This window comes from Mya arenaria, chromosome 10 (assembly GCF_026914265.1).
Source record: "Mya arenaria isolate MELC-2E11 chromosome 10, ASM2691426v1".
In the NCBI taxonomy this organism is placed as follows: domain Eukaryota; kingdom Metazoa; phylum Mollusca; class Bivalvia; order Myida; family Myidae; genus Mya; species Mya arenaria.
In genome coordinates this window covers 14,707,169-14,731,290 of record NC_069131.1, presented here as the reverse complement: position 1 = coordinate 14,731,290, position 24,122 = coordinate 14,707,169, and positions in this window count along the sequence as shown.

Sequence of the window (24,122 nt, the reverse complement as noted above, 5' to 3'; positions counted from 1 at the left end):
CCTTGTGCCTGTTGACAGGGTTTATATTTGACATGTGTGGTGTGTGTACAATTGTGTCTCCCGTTCAGTGTCGTTGTGGCCCAGACCTTGTGCCTCTAAACAGGGTTCATATTTGACGTCTGTGGTGTGTGTACGTTTGTGTCTCCCGTTCAGTGTCGTTGCGGCCCTGACCTTGTGCCTCTAGACAGGGTTAATATTTGACGTCTGTGGTGTGTGTACGCTTGTGTCTCCCGTTCTGAGTCTTTGCGGCCTTAACCTTGTGCTTCTAGACAGGGTTCATATTCTGTGGTTTGTGTACGTTTGTGTTTCCCGTTAAGTGTCATTGCGGCCCTGACTTGTGCCTCTAGACCGGGTTTATATTTGACACCTGTGGTGTGTGTACGTTTGTGTCTCCCGTTCAGTGTCGTTGTGGCCCTGACCTTGTGCCTCTAGACAGGGTTCATATTTGACGTATGTGGTGTGTGTACGTTTGTGTTTCCCGTTCAGTGTCGTTGTGGGGCTGACCTTGTACCTCTAGACAGGGTTCATATTTGACGTATGTGGTGTGTGTACGTTTGTGTTTCCCGTTCAGTGTCGTTGTGGGGCTGACCTTGTGTCTCTAGACAGGATTTATATGTGACGTCTGTGATATGTGTACGCTTGTGTCTCCCGTTCAGTGTCTTTGCGGCCCTGACCTTGTGCCTCTAGAAAGTGTTCATATTTGACGTATGTGGTGTATCTACGTTTGTGTCTCCCGTTCAGTGTCGTTGTGGACTTGACCTTGTATAGTAGACGCTGAAGTAGCAGCAGCAGGAGCAGCAGCAGCAGTAGTAGTGGAAGTAGTAGTAGTAGTAGTAGTAGTAGTAGTAGTAGAAGTTATATTAGTAGTAGTAGTAGTAGTAGTAGTAGTAGTGGTAGTGGTAGTGGTAGTGGTAGTGGTAGTAGTAGTAGTAGTAGTAGTAGTAGTAGTAGTAGTAGTAGTAGTAGTAGTAGTAGTAGTAGTAGTAGTAGTAGTAGTAGTAGTAGTAGAAAGCCTTTAATCTTATAATATGTCTTGATTCTGTCCCTCTTTCAAGCTGCTTTAACTTGTTTTTACTTGTTTATAAATCTAAAAAATCAAATAAGAACATACTATTCAAGCGACACCACGAAATGTGATAGGTGGTGTGTATGAAAATCCAACATTAAATTCATAACAGTAATTTCAGTGACTATTGAATTCGCAGTCATCACAGTCTACAATCCTTATTCTAATAATTTGCGAATATTCAGTTTGAAGTACTAAAGAAAGAAAGAAAGAAAACTTTCTTGTACTGTTTGGTGATCTCAACCACATTCACATACGCCCTGGCCGAGAATCGAACTGGGAAACCTTGGTGACAGAATTAGTAAAACTGTGTATATTTTCTTTCGTAACAAATTTTATGGTGCAGTTTTGGTGCAATCAAATGTGTATATATCTTAATCTTTTGAAAAATAAAATCATGCGATCAGTATTAAATTGAAAATCTCTTCATATTAATACCATATTTCCTTACAATATAAAGATTATAAAAGGTTACGCCTATAGCAGGCAGCGAGCGAGTGTTCTATTGGTCTGCAGGTCGGGAGCGTACCACAAAAAGTTTCACGTTAGCAAATAACTTCCTAAAGTTTAATGAAAAATATAAATTACAATTTGGCAGTTTTTCCGTCATTGTATTGGTATTTGTAATTATTCATGTTTTATCTTCTGAAGGTAAGTTGAAGAAACTTTGAACAAAATAATCCCTTTGTGGCTATGTCGCGATAAGACAAATGATTGAAAAGAAGTTTGCCATCCTATTACATCCAGTTATTTATTTATTTTCTAGCAAGCATTGAAAAGATACTCAGGCCACTACTTTTATATAAATTGGTTAACAAAACCGGCAGGTCCAATTTTCCGAAAAGTACAAAAAATCATGAAAAATGAATTTCATTTTTTTTTCAAAATTATTTTCCCGACCGTAGTGATTTTGTGCGAAACGAAAGAAAAACGAACAGATAAGAGTACGAATGCAATAGATCTTGACTGGTTTGTTGTTCTGCAACCGTATTCGCCAATTCATAGTGATAGCATGTGAACCAGTCAACTGTTATGGCAGCGCCGTTGACAATGGCGGAATTGACGATAACAATAATTTTTTGTATGAAATAATTAATTAAAATATGCAGGAGCTGTTAAAATAACAATAGCAATAAACATTGGCAAATTTAACAGCCGACACAAACAACAACTGTCACGTGATTGTTCTTTTACCCCACCAATTGAGGTCATGAAAATATTGTTGTTTATAGATGAAAAAAAAATAAAAGTGTCAACGGCTGCCATCGATTTAGTCAAATATCTGTAAATTATGTGTGAGAAAAACAGTTTATAACATTTTATGGTTAAATACCAAATAACAGTGCACTAAGTGTGAGTGGTGAAATCGAAAGTAAAAGTTCTAAGTTGACACCGGTGACCTAGTTTCACAAGTTCGGTCGGTGGTGTTTATGGATTTTAAATCACAGAATGGTTTGGAAGTACTTGTCATTGTGTCAATGTAAAGCTAGTGTTTATTCTTGATTACATGTTTATTCATGTTTAGGTTAATAGTAGAGTAAAAACAATGAAAGAGTTGAGCACATGACTAATGCCGGGAGTTGTGTGCAAAACAATTAGATAAAACAGCACGGAAAACTATTTTGAATAAGTCCATTTCAATTTGTAATGAACTTGACATTTCACTATAAATAGGATTTGTTGTTGTAACCAAGGAATACTCTTGAACATAAAAAAATAAACAAGCATGAAGTATAGAAGCCCTGTGAACACAAAATGGCGGAGTTGGGAGAAGATGAAAATATCCGATTCATTATTATGGATTTCTCTGTCAGTTTACTATCATTGGTACATAAAGTTAAGTCACATGCTAGATATATTACTTTGCTATGTGATTTTTATGTGATGTGGTAATTTGCTGCAAGATTTGAATTTGAAATCGATTTGGTGAACATCCCATGGTAAATATCCCGGTCCGAAAATATCCGATCGGGTTACACACAACTAGGACCCCGTATGGTAAGGGTTATTAAAACTCAAATCTAGGTCTAGTTTGGCTTTTAGTTTTACAGCAATTGTTTTCACAATATTAATGCTCAAATGTCTTCATAAAATGTTACTTTCTTATTTACAAAATTGGTAATTATTTCACTTTATTGACATTCTCCAATATTGAAATAACTAAAACAATGTTTAGAAAATGTAATGTATTGTTTTTATACAGTGCAATTTTTGTGTATTGTAATGCGTATAATTCGCCTTCTTTTTATTTTTCAATTTAATATTGGTCAGTATTTAAATGTTCTGCATTCACTTTTGCTTTAGAGCTAAACAAATGTCTTGCTGAGTGATATTCAATGTATCTTTTATAAAAAGTGTAGTTTATACATGTAAACATGTTTTATAGTCATATAAAATATTTCATTGATGTTTTATATGCACAGTATGTAAGATTTAAACTGTGTGTTTAATTAGAACTTTGAGTGTATTAAAACATGCATTAATAGCAGTTCAAAAAAATAAAATGTCAAGTAAATGATATAAATTTTCAATGTTTGATGTTGTTCTCTGATTTTCACCCTTTAAGAGTATGTTTTGTGACTCTTTTTTTTCGACCACCCGTTGGACCTTTTTATCCAAAAATTCTTGTAAACCAAAAAATAAAAAAGCAGTGGCCTCAACTCAAAATAAAACGGGTGCCTTGAAACTATCATATTTTTAATTTTAAAGTATATAAAATAGCTTATTCATCCGGTTTTTGTCTTGTAATATGTAAATATAACGGTCTGTAAGAACATTAATTTAAAGCTAATTGGATAACGATCACTTTTGATAATTTTATTGTGAGTTAAATAAATATTTAAAGCATAATGATTATTTTAAAGCACTTCGATATTCATACTTAATTCTTATACGGAGTTTACTCCCGAAGTCTTTAAGGTTTAAACATGAAACGTCATATTAAGATAGGTCTGATTTAGTGGGTGCAGTACTGAGTAACCATTCAGCCTGCGATAACATTTGAGTTATTGCCCTTTTTAATTTTCATACTTATGTTTTGTCCGAGCATCACGCCAAATAACAAATATCAAACCGTGTATTGATTTTATATTTTATATACATATATATATCTTAATGAGAAGAGGTGCACTGTTTCAAAAAAGATTACTATATGTATTTTCTTTTTTTCAACTGTTTTCGTCTGTCAAACAGCAAGGGGGATACACTGCAAGGGAGATACTATACTACATTCGGCAGGGAATATTGGCAGTCAGTGGCCGCTCTTGTTGAAGCATTGAATGCATGTCAATGATGTTATTTGTTTGAAACTATTAATGTTTAATACATGTTTAATACGTGTACACGAGTCGCTTGATGCATCAAGAACTATTTCCCTTATGATGGAGATTTAAAACCGTTTTTCTGCTAATGGGGATAAATTATAGAAACATGTCTGAGCTTTTCACAAGTAGTGCATTATAGTGATTTACTCATAAATTTTATTAAGGTATTTTTCTAGATTGTTACAATTGAGTTTTACCCCTTAATTAATGACGAAAATCAAACAGAGCTGTTAGATATCAATTCAAACCTAATGTTGTATATAAAAGGCTAAAATATGTCGTTTTCTTTCAATCCCTGCAAAAAAGCTATTTCTGTCATATTTCAACTAACCATTAACAGCATCGATCTGATATGTACTTTTGATGATGTTTTCATTATTTAAATAATCGTTTTACTCACAATGCTTACACATTATTTTGGAGTCTGAAGATTAGAACGTGAACAAGACCCTTTAAAATGACAAACTGTCGACAGGAAATAACTAGAAAAATATCAAATTAATGAAATAAATATTCCAAATTATATTGTTCAGTAATTTCAATACGACATTTGCTTCAACGCTACAAGCCTACAAGTACCTGAATTTGTGTAATTCCCTAACAGTTTGTGTTACTCATTGTAAACAAGAAATCAATAGAATAAATACAACTTGTAAGGTATTAAGAATGTAACACGCGTTGTACAAAAGTGTACATTTTCATTGTGAAATAATTCTCAATCTGATAATGAGCGTTTGTATAAGCTTATGACTTTAACATTGATGTAAACATGTTTGTAAAAACGATTGATTAACGTTTAACATTTTTCATGACTTTGCTGCACTTCTCAGAGTTGGGAATCGATGCTGCAAGGTTATACACCATTGTACTTTCAAAAACTGGTCATAGTATTGTCATTGACATGGTTAAGTCGTCTTGTAAAACGTTAACGCTGGGTCTTACTCGATAATATTTAAGATATTCCAATGTGCATAGGTGTCCAGGGTTAGTTTTTCAAGTGTGTAACCAGGCTCATCACTCTGTATTGTAATTGTGGTGGAGTTAGGAAAAACTATTGCTTTCATGGTGTCTCGTACATAGTACAAATTTGTTCATGGTATTGACATGAAACATAAATATGTTGCCATTGCCAATTCCCACATTTTTGAAAAATAAATAACATAATAATAGGTTGTATCAATAACTATGAACTGTTTATAGCCGTGCTCCCGTTTTAGCAAACCTTTCGACATATCGTGTAGAAAATATGCAATAACTCGCACATGTTTGCACGACACATCATCATTATCATTATCATCACCGCCATCATCTTTGTCGTCGTCTCCATCACCACCACTTCTTACCACTACAAACCACTTTCATCATTATATTATCAAGAATATCAACAACACAGCTGGCAAGCTTTAATACTTTATCGATCATCATTGTCATAATCGTCTTAAAGCATATGGAAACTATGAAAAAAATACGTAAAAGCTACAGTATTTAAATTCTATAACTATTAGCAGTTGTTGCAGCAATAGTCATTTAATCTTGTTGTTGTAAAAGTCTTTTGAATATTTCTCTGTAAAAATCAGTATATAAAAAAACGGACTTAAACAACACATGGATGCCCACAAATACCGCTGAAATAATGGTTTCGTATTTCATTGTATACGGCCATTGGTCATTGTCTTTCTGAAAATAACATAGATAAAATGTTGCACGTTGTACAACGACCATGCAAACTATGATGCAGTTTGGACAAATGTGCCAGTTGATCAAGTTATTCGGAGATCAGGAAAGATGTAAACGTCTGACATAAGAGCAATGATTTTTAAATATGACCATGACGTTTGACCTAGAGTTTTACTTCTAAGATATTTTGATATTGAGGTTAAAACATTATAATGCAGGCATAGCCTTGTCACTGTAAAGTGCGAATTGATGAGCTGGTAGCGGGCATATCTCACGAAATATTTGCCTATTTCTGTCAATATGCAATTAAAGGTTTCAACATAATAGGTACGATCCGTCTTCTACATTTAACACTGCGTTTTGAAGCGGATGATAATATTTCAGTGGAGTGGACTTTTGGAGATTCTTATTCCACGAGGGACTACATGACTGAATGTAAAATCTGCAAAAGTCCTCGATATCTAACACTGGATCACTAACGGTAAATGTGAACAAAAATAATTCACGTAATGATTATATTTTCTTTTTTTTAAATAACTAATTTATCACTGCTAGTTTGACGTCCACTTTGATAGTATAATTTCTGCTTTTAGTTTTTTTATGAACAATGACCTACTTACGTCAGTTGTGAATGAGAGCACCACCAAAACTGGACCAACGAAAAGAATTCTCATTCAGTTGTATGTTCTTGCTCCTAAGGGAGGATTGTACCCAAAAAATATATCCGGCATCAAGCTGTACAAATATCTGACTACTAGAACAGGTAGGATAGTCCCTACTAATGTGTACACTTGCAATCAGGACTTAGCCTTCCTTCACTATCGTGATATAAGCTTTTGTTACTATGGGATTAATTTCATATTTCATATCGTGATATAAGCTTTTGTTACTATGGGATTAATTTCATATTTCATTGCAACAACATACACTTAAAACAATATTTACATCATATTTTATATAAATATTGATAAACGTTTTAAGAAAAGAAATAAAGAACTCAAGAAGCATACCGGTTTGGTTCCATAACATTTGCGAGAAAAATCATTTTTAAGGGGACAAGGCAATAGTGGGAAACCTGTTTCTATTGCAACAAATAAATCTTAAGTTAACATTTGTTTTTTAGAGGGTTTCTTTGTAAGATTTAAAACATTAAATACAATTAAATGAAGTATATAATAAGGTCGTTTATTTTCTATGATATTTTTTTTATAATATAAATATTTCTTAATTTTGACGGCCATCTGTGATGAAATAGAGGTGGGTCTTGAGCTTTTTCAAACCTAAACATGCATATGTAACCTCAGGCAAAGTTTCTTAATTTAAACCCAGAGTAAACAATGTGGTAAAATATTCTCACGATATTATAGGACTAAGTCATTTTATAATGACAAAGAATGAGTGGTCTATAAGGAATTAATATGGATGTTTAGGTAGCTTTGGCATATAACTACTCTACCAAAATTAAATTACTACTAAAATTTATGAAGACTGATTATAATCCGAAGATGCGAACATAATTATTTACTGTTTAGTTATAATGAACTCTTATAGTGATTATAATTATAATTTGTCGTAGCCAACTTTGACCTACAACCTACTTACGTACTGTTCGTGAATCGTGCGTGGGTTAAATTACACTAAATATTTGCCAGTTAAAATGCATGATATAAGGACGCTAAACATATTGCATTACTCAAAAATGTATGAAAATTATTGAATATTGAATGTATAATATTGCTTGCAATAACAAGTAAAATATAGCCAAAACTACGCATTTAGATAATATGATAATCAAAGCGAAGTATTTTTATAAAAAAGGCAAATCAAAGGTAGACAGTGGCATCTTTTTAATCATTCTTATAGTCATTTCTTCGACGAATTCTTGCTCTTTGTCGGTACTGGGAAGATACTTAATACAGGCATTCATATATTGAATTCGTCTACACAGAATAGGAAGGTATTTTCCATCGGCATAATAATGATCATCATATCTCCCATCATCAAATCCATCTCCACATACACCACATACCACCACATACCACAATCATCATCATATAATCATCAGCGCCAAAACCAGCAACAGCTACAACAACACTGCCGACCAGCATACTTAATATCACCATCATCATAGTCATGACCATCATTAAACATATGTATACTATAAAGCAATTAAAAATATATAGTATTTAAGTACCACAATCAATTACATTTGTTGTGGCAATAGTCTTATTCTAATTGAAGTAAAAGTATTTGGAATATTACTCTTTAACACAGCGGATTTTAAAAACAAACCTTTATGTTGTGTAGAACCGCTGAGTCAGTTGTTTCGTCGGCTCTTAACCATTGTCTTTCTTAAATTAAATAGATAAAATATTCCACTTTGCACAACAACCAACATTGACTGCCAGTCGAATTTGCAGTTTAGAGATCAGAGATAATGTAAACGCTTGTCATCAGAGCTTTTTTTAAATATTACCATGATATTTGACCAAGCGTTTGGTGTCCAAACTACTTGGATACTGAAATAAAAACAATAATCATACATTGGTTTGTCAATGTATAACGATTTTATAAGTTAATCGTGGGCATATCTCGAGACTTATTTGGTTATTTCTGTCGAGCCATAAAGATATACAATTTTCAAAATCAAAGGTACGATACTATCTCTATTTAGACACTGATTAATATGTATACATATCAATAAGGGTTACCAAATATATATTCAAAAACCCTCACAATAATGGAAATGGTTTATTCTTGAAAATAAGCATCAAAAAGAGATAATAAACGATACAGAATGAAAAAAGAATTAACATAAGAGTTTTCAATTTTATATACATGACATACCATACAGGTGGTGTACACAGACTATATCAAACAATATTTAACTAATATTATATGATTACAAAATAATTCATGTAAGTGATCATATTACTTTTTTAAATAACTGATTAGTCACTTTAATTCCATCGTTTGTGTTTTGGCTTTTTATGAACAAAGACCATTGCACGTCAGTTACTAATTAAAGCGCCACCAAATATGTTCCAATAATAAGACGGATTATCGTACAGTTTTCTTTCCGAGCCTCCGATTGAGCTTATTACCCAAACAGTTTCTTTGGACTCAAGCTGAACAAACACTTGACTACTAGAACAGGTAGAAGCGTCCTTGTCATACTGTACAGTTGCAATGAGGACTGATCCTTCCTTCACCATCTGGAGATAAGCATATCTATTTGTAACTGTACATGTGTGCATGAAGAACAAGTAGAGTCCCCGTACTGGAGAGGTGAATTTGCCGGTGGCGGCACTGTAGCCGTTGCCCTGGTTGATCTCCACTGTCTTGTACACAATCACCTCACCTGTAGACAGGCTGCTGGTCTGTGGAGAGCGAACATGGAAGTACACCAGTGGAGTAGCGATTTTGTCTGAAAAGTGAATTATTCTATTTCTATAAATATTAATAAAAGAGTTTGTGTGAGTGTTTTTAATTTAACTTGACATTATTGTAACGAAATTATAAAAGTGCAAGACTATTCACGTTTTATGAAACGATAAAAGTAAGCATAGCAGATTAAAGATGATAGTTTGATAACTCGTTTCCTTTTTGAGATAGTATAAGCCGTATAAAACCAGTTCATATTAAAAAAGACTTACTCTTCATATAATGTTGAAAATGTTTTTCTTTTAACTTTGTATAAACTTTTTGACTTTACTTACTTAATTCATTTTTGATAACGTTACTAATATCTTCTTCAAAACAATATCATTTTTTAAATAATGACTTAAACTTCATTTTTTGATGATGTTTCAACATTGTAACAACCGTTTTGTTCACAATTCACACGGAATTAATTATTATCTAACACCATCAAACTTTAGCAAGTCCCGTTTAATAGAGGGTAGCACACTCGATAACCCAGAAATATCCAATTTATATACGTAGTACTACAATTATCCTTATAGTTAGTTATCCGTTTTTAGAATATATTTATTTGGAACTAATCATAAATGTTTAAATATTAACACTGACCAAACTACTGCAGGTCCCTTAAATATATGTTTAATTGTCATGAATATAACAGCCTTTAAAAACATGAACAAAATCTACGATGGTCCAATACTTGGTGTACAATATTTAATTAGGAATAATGCAACTTGTCACAAAAAGCACACTGTAACTGTAGATACGTTGATATATGTTTTATTACAATTTTTGTAAAACAATAAAGTAGAACAAAATAGAATAATTAAAAAGAAAAAAGAAAGAGAAGAAGAAGAAGACGAATTATGATAAAAGGGTCATCCAAGGAACATTTCTGAGAACATATTTTGAAATCAGGCCTATGGTTTCTGAAAAGAAGATTTTAATTTATTCTTGTATTAAAAATGCTCCATCCCAAGGCGGTCGTGATTTTTCACGCATCACCATGAGATGATGGAGTTTGATATAGGGTGACCTAAGGAACATTTCTGTGAAAATTTGTTGATATCGGGTAAGCGGATTCTGAGGAATCATATGGATGGAACCACTTTTATTTAGTCTTTTTATTTTAGGAGAAGTTGTATGAAGGGAAATATTAGAGAAGGCCATACGGACGGACAACGGACGACAGACGACATACAATCACACTTTTATAAACGCTCGAGCTGAGCAATGTGATCAGGTGAGCTTGAATGAAAGTAACTATAGTTTAGTTCACTACACAAAACGTTTTGTAAAAATTACATATAGCTCGAGTTCATCCAATGCATTGCACCTAAAGGCGCAAAACTTAAGGGATATCATTTCGCGCTTAGTCAGAAACAATATTTGATATAAATCGTTCGTCAAACCTAACAGATTTAATTGGATTTTTTCTCATTTAAAATATATTGTGTATATCTTCCATCGTATGAAAGCATTATAACATAACGGTGAAAGTGTAGTTTCCTCTCCTAATGATGTGTATGAGCCTAAAATGGATTGTTATGATCAAAGCGGAATAATATTATTTCCATGAGTATTCATACGCACTTATTTCATTCTTAGTTAACACGAAGTAATACCATTTCTTATGTACCCGTTTGTTAAAGCTAAAACTGAACTTACCTTTTAAATCATTGAAGGCGGCAATAGTTTGTTCTAACGTAGTGTTAGAATCGGAAACTATCTTCTCCAGTGTGCTGGACTGGTTTCTCTCAACTTCCTCCATGAGCGAACCCAGTCTGCGTTCTGCTTGCTCCTGGTTTTCCTTAATGGCATCAACGGTCGCGTGCAATCGTTCGTTTTCTTCCTTGATCCGCGTAAGGTCTTGCTCAACAGTTTTTCTAACATCCTTGTTTTCACTCAACACTTTCTCAAACGCGAACTCCATGCGAATCAATCTCTCGAGAACCTTTTCCTCGTAATCGTATTTGGAGCACGCTGGACACGATGGCTCAGAGGCCAAGGTCATGCTCACCAGTAACAACAGCTGAAGAAGTCCAGTCATTCTCTAACTTGCATTTAGTGGATGTGACTGTGAGTTGACAGGTTAGCTGAATGTTTGCAAACGAGAAAATAATCGCTTAATAAACTTAAGTGCCTCTATAGGATACCGAATGGATACCGTATTTTTTCAAATTATTCTCAGTCAACATAGAAGTTCAAAATGCTGCATGGTTTAGAGAGACGACAAAAAAAAAGATACAAAGGGTTATTAGAACCGCGTTTAGATGCAGTCCACGAGACTCGATTACAACATTTTAGAACAAATCGCACTACCGATAACTGTTTTATTTTAAACATTAATTTTTTTAGTTATTTGCCATTTTTTGTTTTCTGGCGTTATTTTAACATTTCATAATGACACGTGTTATAACTTGACGTCAACAGATTGGGATACGGCCGTATCACAATGGAGTGGAATATGGACCAACGTTTGTTTTTTTGGCGATATGTATTGCTTGCGGATTTATGATATACATTTAAGCAGTATATCGGGTACCATTGATAAGGGTTGATTTATAATCTCGTTAACTGGACCATCAAGATTTCAATTAACTTTTATATTTTAAGATATCATTTGTTCTGGGCTTTGGGTGTACGGTTAAATATATCTCATTAATCGGACCTTTCCTAACACTCAATCGTGGTTCGTATTGTTTTCACTAAACAGCTAAGGCAACGGCCGACGATCATTTCATGTATGTGGTATTGAACATTATGATTGAGAGTTTTAATGGATATTTGTTTGGAAAATCAGTTTTTGACCAATGTTTGGTTTTTGAGGTGTATTATTTGTTTATTTCATCAACGACGCAATGTTTTATGTTGATTTGAACTGTAATATTTTTAACGGGGCTTTAGAAAAACCATTTCAGGTTTACCTTTAGCAATATTACAGTAAGTTAATGTGCTTTAAAATGTTTACCCAAGAAACTGTATAAGTATTCCACACCCAAGATAAAAAGATGATTTGATGTTAAAAGCATTTCATGTTTATAAAAGCCACGACAATCAAAAAGGGTCATAAAATTGTCTTTAAATTAATCGGTTCCAATTCATATTATTAAATATTTGGCAACTTAGAAGATATGCTACACTAACAATTAACTTTATTAACTCAAGCATAACCTTAACCTTCACTACACAGATTATACAAGGGAACAGCAGTTATCTTGTCAGTGACACTTAATTAAAACGTTGTTAAAATAAATTGTGTCTGAAATTACGTCGTATTTACTATACGACCCATTTTTGCTTGTCACGGTTCAATGTGGCAGTTGCAGATGAGCAGCTTGTTATCGTTTATCCTGCACGGAAAATCTAGCAAAAAGAAGATTTAATTGGCATTTAAATGATATAAAAGTGATTAAGTAGCTACATCCAGTATCAACATGTGTTTTATTCCTTCAAAACGCACCTGGCGTTCAATAATGATGTTTTTAAGTTCTGATATGTCTGAGTTCTGTTTTTTACGTCGAATATTTTTTATCTAGAATGTATTTGCTGATAGCGTTGCCATACATAAACCAAGAGAGTTTTTTGCATTAGGTTTAACCAAACTGTGATAGTGTTTTGAACAAAAAATATTTTGACGACTGTAAAGCTGCACTCTCACAGATATACCGTTTTCACATCTTTTACATTTTTTGTCTTGGAAAGAGTAAAGTTTTGTGTAAATATCTGCAACCAACGATAAAAGATACCTGACAAAAGATCAGATCGTACATTTTCATATTTTGGTTCGAAAATTAATGTTGTATGGCTTAAACCGTTAGTAGCGGTTTAAGAAAAGTGCATAAAACATCAATTTTTGAACTTAAATATAACAATCTATGATCTAATGTTTTGTCAGCAGTCTTATATAACCAGTGTCCATGCATTTTTGCAAACGTTGGCTCGTTCCAAGAAAAAAAGTTGTCAAAACGTTCAATCTGTGAGAGTGCAACTTTAAAAAAGATACAGAAACCAGTCTCGTGGTTGTCTTTTGAGCACGTAGTCTTGGTAGAGCTATATTGATGCGTGTGGGTCTTTTTGTGAGATAGGGCACAAAATTGGCCCATAAAATGAAACCTTTGAATAGTGTAACGCCTAAAAAACCATAGTTACAGTGGTTACACTGGTTTATTGTAAGGCGTGTATGCTGAAAATTGTGTTACAACTGGTTACATCGAAGATTTTCAAAGTTCAACTACAAGAAATCGAGTTTTCAGGTCGACATATGATTAGAGTTATGCAGTTACATTAGTTACAATGAGTAACAGCAAAGTTTTTGAAAAGTGTTGTTTTTTTTCTATCTGAAATAGCGGGTTACGCGGTTACATTGGTTACAACTGGTTACATCGGTTACATCGACAATTTTCATCAAAAATCGAGTTTTCAGATCGACATATGATTAGAGTTATGCAGTTACATTAGTTACAATAAGTTACTGCAAAGTTTTTGAAAAATTTGAAAAGTGTTATTTTTTATCTCAAATAGCGGGTTACGCGGTTATATGGTTTACAACTGGTTACATTGGTTACATCGAAATTTTCCAAAGTTCAACATCAAAAATCGAGTTTTTTGGTCGACATATGATCAGCGTTATGCAGTTACAATGAGTTACTGCAAAGTTTTTGAAAAGTTTGCAAAAGTGTTGTTTTCTATCTCAAATAGCGAGTTACGCGGTTACATTGGTTTCAATCGGTTACATCGGTTACATGGAAATATTTCATCAAAAATCTGGGATTAGGATTTCGACTGTTAAACCTTTTCACAAAAACAAATTTATTGTGTTAATGGAATCGCAAAACGTCATCTTAACAAGAATTCTAAGTAATTTTATATGTACCAAGCATTTCGTCTAAGGAATTATGTGATAAATAATTTAATTAATAGTATACAATTATTAATTGTATTAGCCTCGCAAATCCCTAGTCTGATACTTTAGTCACATACAAGTATATTTGACCATTCTATTTTTTGGAGTGAGTGGATGGGTGAGTGAGTGAGTGAGTGCGTGAGTGAGTGAGTGAGTGAGTGAGTGAGTGAGTGAGTGAGTGAGTGAGTGAGTGAGTGAGTGAGTGAGTGAGTGAGTGAGTGAGTGAGTGAGTGAGTGAGTGAGTGAGTGAGTGAGTGAGTGAGTGAGTGAGTGAGTGAGTGAGTGAGTGAGTGAGTGAGTGAGTGAGTGAGTGAGTGAGTGAGTGAGTGAGTGAGTGAGTGAGTGAGTGAGTGAGTGAGTGAGTGAGTGAGTGAGTGAGTGAGTGAGTGAGTGAGTGAGTGAGTGAGTGAGTGAGTGAGTGAGTGAGTGAGTGAGTGAGTGATACGAACAAAAGGAATTAATTAATGAATGAATGAATGAACGAACGAACGAACGAACGAACGAAAGAACGAACGAAAGAACGAACGAATGAATGAATCAATTAAGATGGATAGATGGATGGATGGATGAATGAATGACAGACGGCTGACACCAACGAAAGATCGAACGAAATAATTAATTAATATATTAATTAATGTATAACATTGTACCTTGTTTGCTAGCACAAGTGCAATTGAATCCTTCAGGATTTTATTGTTGTAAATTGATGCCATTTCAAACAATACAAATCTCCATTTTTTTTTTTTAGGCGCGATGATGATGCACAAGTTTTACAAGATTTCATTTGATTCATATCTGCCAATCGGAATGAAAAGCAGTACTTGCCATTTTATAGCTAAAAGGACGTGTTTGGTATCAAATTTCTTAAAATGTGCTCAAGCTCTATATAATACTTGAATAAAACATGTGGTTTTTAATGATGTCCGATAAAAACAAAACTTGAAGTTTAATTTGAAATGTGTCGGAAACTAAAGAGATTGGTAAGCCCCTCCCCCAATCGATCCGGCAGACCTTTCGCTTTTGAATCTTCTCTCTGATTGGCTGAAGGCAATATTCTGGCATATTGCGATTTAATTAGGTAGCCACGCCTACAAACTTATACGTTCGAGGCATATCCTGTCCCCTGTTATTGCCCTTGTGACACCATATGCGCAATAAAAATACAACCATTGTATAGTTAAGCTGACAACCTAAATATATAAATATGAGTTAAATTTCATATCTTTAATTGTAAAAGAAATATAGAAATATCAAGGAAATTATCAATATCTTTTCGCAAACAATACAAATTGGATGTTTAGCAGTAAAACAAACATATTCATTTTTTGCATTAAAAAGAAAACCAACATTTATGAGTTTCCGTCTGAACGTAAGATGGCAATGCAGTATACATCAGAGCCCCGAAATTAAAATTTATTAAATCCGGTTGAATCAAAATACTTCTATATGTTATAGAAGTATTTTGTTTTAATGAACATAAAGACTTCCAAATAAATAATAACTGATTCATAAGAGAATGATTTTCTATTTTAAAATATGTTTTTGCAAGCAGTTGAAAAATCGACGTATACAGAATTCATGTTTTACGATCATTGTATTTCTTTGTATTAAACTGATGCAAGAAAATTAATATACTCTGTATAAAATGATGTTTACTATGCCAATAATATATATCATCGCATGGATTGTGTACAAAATGAGGGTGTTAACTCTATGATCCTACGAGGATACAGCTTACTAAAGATTGAATTACACACACTTACAACACATCATTCAAAGAAAACGTTGTACAATCTAAACAAACAATTTTCTATACTTGATATTACTTTAAACAACATTAACACCAACTTAAAAATTAAAATGGACAGAAACCTTAGCAAGCACGAATGCACATTTGGAATGAAAACGGATATGTAGTTATATACATATACGAACCAACAATTGACAGCACCTTACGTAGTTTTTATTACAATTTCCTTTTGGGAATAATACCGACAAATACATTACTTTTTAAGTTCAAACTGGTCGATTTTTAGATTATGTACATTTTGCCATCCATAGAACATTTATATTGGGTGTGCTTTGAAACACAACAATTGTGGAACAAATTAAATAATTTTATAGCTTCAACAACAATTAACATCGTAATCAATAAACGTGAGGCTTTATTGGGAATATTATTTAAAAACAAATACAGTAATATTTGCAACCTCCGTATTGTTTTAATGAATTTTAATATAAACTCAACCAAGTGTAATAATAGGCATCTCTCCTGAAACGCATAAATGATGTATCTAAATTGACATAAGAGAGCAAATAGCGTACGAAGTACGAAGCCCACAACAAAAATAGGAACTACTGAAATTAACGTAACGATTATTAAAAGACACTTATAGCCATAACATTATTTTAGGTGTATATAATATTTTTAGAATTCTATAACAAAAACATGTGTGTGCTTAACCATATTGATAAAAAAATGCATAGAAATGTTATATTATTTCAAGATGAACATGTATGTGTTTATTTGTACTCTATGCGAAAATTAAATGAGAAAAAATCCTCTATCCCCTACCGCATACAGAAAATTTCGTGCAATCAGCGAATACCGCAGTACCAGCAGAGCTTTGGTTTAAAGAATGTTCTGTTCCGAGCTTGCCTGATATGGTCGAGCATTAACGATAGTGTAACAATTAACACACGGGGACACAATCCAACTATAAAAAAATTAGTTTTAAGAATTGCTGTTGTTGTTGTTGAAAGAATATTCATGTTCGGAACAGAGACAAAGATAGTATGAGCCGCATCGCGCGATTTTGGGCCTTCGGACTAAATTATTACAATAAATAATTATTAATAAAAAATGCCCAAAACAATGATGTTTTCTATGTAAATCAATTTCTTCCTGACTTCTTTCTTTTTAAGGTTTGTCATTGGTGCATCATTTTCTCGATAATTTATGACCATTGGTTAACTCATGTTTCCATAGCAACCATGGATTTCGTCCTGACATATTTTGACTGGATTGATAGTCTGTGTTTAAAACGGCCAAATGTATTAAAAATACAAAAATGATTCATTACTTTTATTTTAATTTATGTTCCTTAACGATTCTGTGATAAGAAAATAATCTAAATTATAAGCTAGTTGTTATATTGATACAATAATTTTGCATGTCATTTGAATAATGCACTTTCGTTACGACGTCATTTGAATGACGTCAAATTTAGTATTCAAAATGCGCAATTCATGATCTCACTTCGAGGGGTGAAAGCGAAAAGGTTCTATCTGCTTCTTTATTTAATGTCACTTAGAACCTTTTCGCATTCACCCCTCGACTTGTAAACACGTAACTTACGCAATTTAAGTGATATCATCATGAAAATCTCAGAATATCTTTCTGAAACTACATGACATTCAAATACCTTAAAACATTGTAATAGCAAAAATATGTCCGAATGCCCAAAATCGCGCGACGCGGCTCGTATTATAACAATATATTAAAAATATTTTATTTTCAACTAGCACTTTAACCTCAGTTAAGCCGTGTAGTGATAATGGCCCTTCAATATGCGCCCGCAAACTTTCCCGAAACAGCCCTCTATATGCTACTACTACTGCTGCTGCTGCTGATAGTACCGCCTCCGCCGCCACCAGCACCACCTGCTGCTGCTGATCCTCCTCATACTACTACTTATTGTCATTGTTGTTGTTGATGTTGTTACCATTATTATTATTATTATTTTATTTTTATTAAGAAAACAATTTTTGCATTTTTATTATCAAATTTATCAAACAGCAATGTCATCGATAAAATCTGTGAAGAATATGATTATCTTGTTTATCACCATTTTGGTCAATTATATATGTCACAGTTTAAAACTGTGACGAATAGGATCCTATTTTCCCCAGACATGTGAAGAATATGATCTGGGAATAATGCATCAATTGTAACCACCACCACCCCCCCCCCCCCAGGTCCAGGGGTATACCGGGCATAGCCGCGGAAATGGGCCGTTTTTCACCTTCCGAGTGGCCCCGCAGTGCAGGGTAAATGCGGTGGTTTTATCTTCGAGCCAAAAATTGGGGAATGGGTCTTACATAGGTTCCCTGGGGTGCGGGGGCATTTAGCGGCGATTTTACCAGCAGATCGTCCCGAAAGGGCGGGGATTTAACCCGGGCTTGGCTGGACCGAAAGTCAAAGTCCTCGCTATTCCTGGGGGCCGTGGTTACAATTGACTGGTGCATAATAAGGTCTTACAAAGCTTCTTCATTTTCTACTCAAAATCCCGTGTAAAAAATATTCGGCAAATTGCGTACCGAATGACCTTAATAGTTTCATTGTACCACTCTATTGAGTCCAGAGTACTACTCAAAAAAACACGAGAAACCCCTACCCAAAGTGGGAGATTCAGAGAATTTCAGTGTTAATATGATATTGCCAAACCTTCAATGTACGTCAGGAATTAGACTTAGGACTAAGTGTTAAAACTACTTCTCTGATAGTAATTACAGTGTGTTTTATATGTTTATTCTCTATTTCAATTGAAATTAGAAGTGAAATGATCTCTTTCACTATATTTAAGGCCACACAAACTGGTTAATGAGGGTTCACCATTCACCTGTGTTTGTCTTATATGTATATGTTTGTACATAATAATTGTTTTGGGCTGGTGGCCTTTATCAAATAAATCATTTGAATTGCATTGAATAGATGTGTGCCGAAATGATTTATTTTTCGCAATGAAAGTATTGTTAAAGAAGTTTTAGAAAATATGAATATATATGACAATAGTACAGAAATAACATCATGATAAGGTATGTTTCATTGTTTGTTTTTCCTTTATGATTTAAAATGATATTTTATTTGTAAATGTGGATGAGATCTCGGCGAATGGGTAGCATTAATTTAACACCGGTTTAACATGAAGGTCGGCAAGAGAAAGGTGTGCAGTGTCACGGCTATTTAACGAACTTGCCGGAGATGGACTAAAGGTTACGATTCTGTGGTGGCCGTGTCAGTGCTGACATTTTGTTATTTTAAATCTATGTTTATGTATGTTTATGTTAATATATGTTTATGTTTGTACGCAAATACGCGCGACCCCAGCTCATATACGCACCTCACACACAATGCACATGTGTGTTCAAATCCCCTTAATACGTGACAAAATCGGCAAGGTATGCACACATGTAACAACAAAGGCAAATAAGCTTCTTTAAGTAAGTAACTGCATATTCTGCACAGGCTATTCTTATAAACAGTTGAAATGTAATATCCATAATTTTTATGTCAGTATAAATGTTCGTTAATGTTTAAGAGCTCTGTAAGCACTCTAGATGCCATTCATCGCAAGTAGCGCGGCATTTTGGGTACACTGGTGGAATTAAAAGTCCTCATCTGGCTTTATCTTTTTCAGATTTTAAGTCACACTTAGGAATGTGTCGGGGTCAAGCCCTATTACAACCATTTAAGGGCGTGGGCTAAATTTATAAGCTAAGCACCACCAACAACAAGCACAACAACAACAACGACGACGACATCAACAACGACAACATCAACAATAACAACAACATCACCAACGTAAATGTTTAAAAATGTTAATGCTACCTCAACGTTGTGTTTTATCATATCAACCCATTTCCCCCGCACCAAACACTTTAAAACGGTGAAGTTTCGCATAACAGGGATATAAAAATATATCTCTTCAATTTGTTAAAGTTTATATAGTGAAAGTTACTTGTTCTTTTACAGTGTACTGCTAGAATACAATCGTTTCTTTCTGTGACTGAAGTTTCATTTTAATGTTATATGCATGAATGTTAGAATACCATATGACTATTAAACAGATGCCCCATCATGGTATTGTTTTCTTTGAGATATATATTGCATTCCATGGACTGCAAACACCGAAAAAAGGACCTATAAGGAATACTATTAAATATGTCAAGCCTACAAATTATATTGTTAACGTCACGTCATTCCAAAAATAACACCATCAAGTGTTCCACAGGCTAACTGCAGCCTGACGTTTCATTTGGAAAGATCACAACGATGTACCCATTTCATGTAACCGATGTAACCGGTTGTAACCAATGTAACCGCGTAACCCGTTATTTCAGATAGAAAAAAAACACTTTTTCAAACTTTTCGGAAACTGTGCTGTAACTCATTGTAACTAATGTAACTGCATAACTCTGATCATATGTCGACCTGAAAACTCGATTTTGGATGATTTTGTTTCGAGGTAACCGATGTAACCAGTTGTAACCAATGTAACCGCGTAAACCACTATTTGAGATAGAAAAAAACACTTTTTCAAACTTTTCAAAAACTGTGCTGTAACTCATTGTAAATAATGTAACCGCGTAACTATGATCATATGTCTTCCTGAAAACTCGATTTTTGATGTTGAACTTTGAAAATTTTCGATGTAACCGATGTAACCAGTTGTAACTAATGTAACCGCGTAACCTTGTTTTTGAGATAGAAAAAAATACTTCTTCAAACTTTTCAAAAACTGTGCTGTAATTCACTGTAACTAATGTATCTGCATAACTCTAATCAAATGTCGACCTGAAAACTCGATTTTTTGTGGTTGAACTTTGACTTTGTTTTCATTGTATATAATTTGTTCTATTTATTTGCCTGTAACCCATGTAACTATAACGTGAGAAGGGTTACAAAATTCGAAGCTCTCATTTTATGGGCCGAATTTTTGGCGCTAATTGTTAAATTGTCTTAATAGTACACTATAGCTGGCCCTTTACGAATCTAATAACATATAAATGGTAATATAAACAATGCACACCTGACCACAGGTGCGTGCAGTTAAAGGAACTCGTTCGCTTTTTGTGGGGTTAGATATCTCAAGCGTATAATCGGATGAAATATGTATATAATTATTTTTTCAATGATAAAACATTATCAAATTTCATAAATATTTCACTAGGACATAAACTGTTAAAATGCAATAACCGATACCCATACCTATTGATGTGTGTCTATCTAAATTATAAGTTCATTAAGGCATTAGACCAAATTTGAAAATAAGCAATATTATCATAATATGCGTAGACGAGTTCCTTTAAAGGATTAGGTTACATCGGGGATGTATAAATTTGGAGCGCTCGACCATGTAATTTTCTCTCAATGAAATGTTTATAAATTGATCTATAATCTGTACTGCAGTACTACGTAGTAGACTGCGCGGAAAAGCAAAGTAATTTAAATAAGTCCTTTCGTTGTCTTGAAAGACTCGAAGGCATCAGGTGTTTCAATCCTATGGACATTTAGAGATTTGTCTTTAATGAAAATGACTCCGTCGAAGGTCCACACACTATCGACAAGTTTCTCCTTGAACAAACGACGGGTTCTGGAGAAAAGTTCAGCTCGTTGTTTGGTCAACTCTTCATTTATAAAAAAACATTTTGTATCGAGCGCTTTTCAGTTTTGAACGTGACTTGTAGACCTGTTGGCGAAACCTGTAGGATGCAAACTTTATAATAATATCCCGTGGGCGTTTGTTAGCCGGTTGGCTGGGTCCCATGGTCCTAGGTTTGCCAAGCCTGTGGATGCGATCAATCTGATCAAGTGAAACTTCAGCTCCAATGGCTTTGATTAGATCAATAACGATTTTGTCAGTGGACTCGCCCTCGGCTTCCTCGATACCAGATACCCTCAAGCAGTTACGCCTAGAATATTGATTTGATTTGTCGTTATCTACTGAAAGGTTGTTAATTTTTTCCTCTATGGCGGATATTTTGGTTTCGAGCGTACTGACCTTTCCACGAAGTTCGACATTTTCTTGCTCTAGGGAAACGAACTTTTGCTGAAGACCTGATAATACACCAGTAACGATGCTGATAAACAAAGATGTTAGTTGGTTTTCGCTTAGCTGTACAACTTTAGACTCATCGTCAGATACAGTGCATTCAATATCATTAGATAAAATACGAGTCTTTTTAAAGAGTACTTGATCTAATGGCGATGCTGCGGATTTTTTTTCTCAGTACCAGCACTAATCGGTGAAGAGTTTACACTCATGGTGAGCCTTTATTTTGTCGTGAAGTATAGTTTTTGAAACACCGTGCGTGGGTGGTAATCCTTTGTAATGACCAATGCTTTATTTATACTTGTGACAATTTAAACGCGACTAGGTGAAATTCTCAGGTATTCTCAGGTATACAAAGTTAATATGAGTCAAAATCAGAATACAGGATTTAGTGTGCACCTACTTTGAACAACTATCCTTAAACAAGTCCTTATATCACACTTTCATCCAAAATTCGAACACTTATGACGTAAAATTACATTAGAAAATTGAAAATTTTGTCCTGAGAGTTGCAAGACGTACATTATGTTTAGGTCTGTTACGGTGAGTGTCAAGGATAGTGAATATTTAGGATGCGTTTAGGTTTTCTGGAACTATAAGTATAACATATTTCCTGGTATTGCATACCTTCTTGAACTATAATCCAGTTCAAGCACGAATTAATTTGTAACTATTTGATAATACTTTGACAAGCAATAATGATTGTTACAATAACAAAATGACAAGTGATCGAAGGAGGTTAATAACCTCGGGAATATGACCGAAGCTTCTAAGACGTGCGCCGAAATACACATCCAAAAGGATACATAAAACAATAGCAACACCATAAGAGCAAGAAAATAGAAGTTTTTCCCGTTATATGCATCATGGAATTTGGACGTGTTCTTGTCTTTTCGGTTTAAGAATATGTTTACGCCGTATCGACGATCTATATGTAAATGAAAGTCATTATATATTGTCATTGATTATTACTTGCTTTCCCGTTGGATCAGCATTATCATCACCACCCTCATTATCATATCATCACCATCATCATCAGGAGTAGCATCAGTAGCAGCAGCATCATCATCACCACCATCATTTTCATATAATCACCATCATCATCAGCATCAGCAGCCCCAATAACAACAACAACTACAGCATTGCTGCCCACCATAATGATTATCACGATTAGCATTGTCATCTCCATCATAAAGCATAAGTATGTGAAAGAAAAAGCAATATTCAAACACTACAGTATTCAACTAGACCCAAAGTGTTGTAGCAATAGGCGAACGTCTAGTTGTAGAAAAAGTCTGAATTTCACTCTAAAACTATAAGTATATAAAGAAAACGGAATTGACCAATAAATATGTATACAAAGCCTAACCATTCAATAATTCAGAGGTTCTGGTCAATATTGCATTGACGTGTATAGCAAGTTTATCTCGGGCATATCTCGAGATATGAAATCTCTGTGTATATTTCTGTTGAGCATTAATACAATTTATACTTTAAAATATAATCTGATGATACGACTTCTATATTTTGCCAAATATATATGTCCACAAGTTTACAACACAACTCAGTATTCGTTTTTTCTAGACAAAGGTTGTTAAACAACGAACTGAAGCATCACGATATATTCATTAGTGAACCATATAAGGAAAAAAGCGTTATTAGCCTTTATTTCGAGTTGGTAAAATACAACATGTGTGTACAGTTATAACACAAAAAATTGTTTATTCAACATATGTAATTTAAAACAGGTTCTCTGTTTTGAATACATATCTATATGACAAAACATACAAGAAAAATGTCCTCGGCATACCCATTGTCACAAATATTGGATAGCGAATGTGTAGATATCGCACTTATTAGTGAACATAAACTATTACCAAGATCAATCGGCT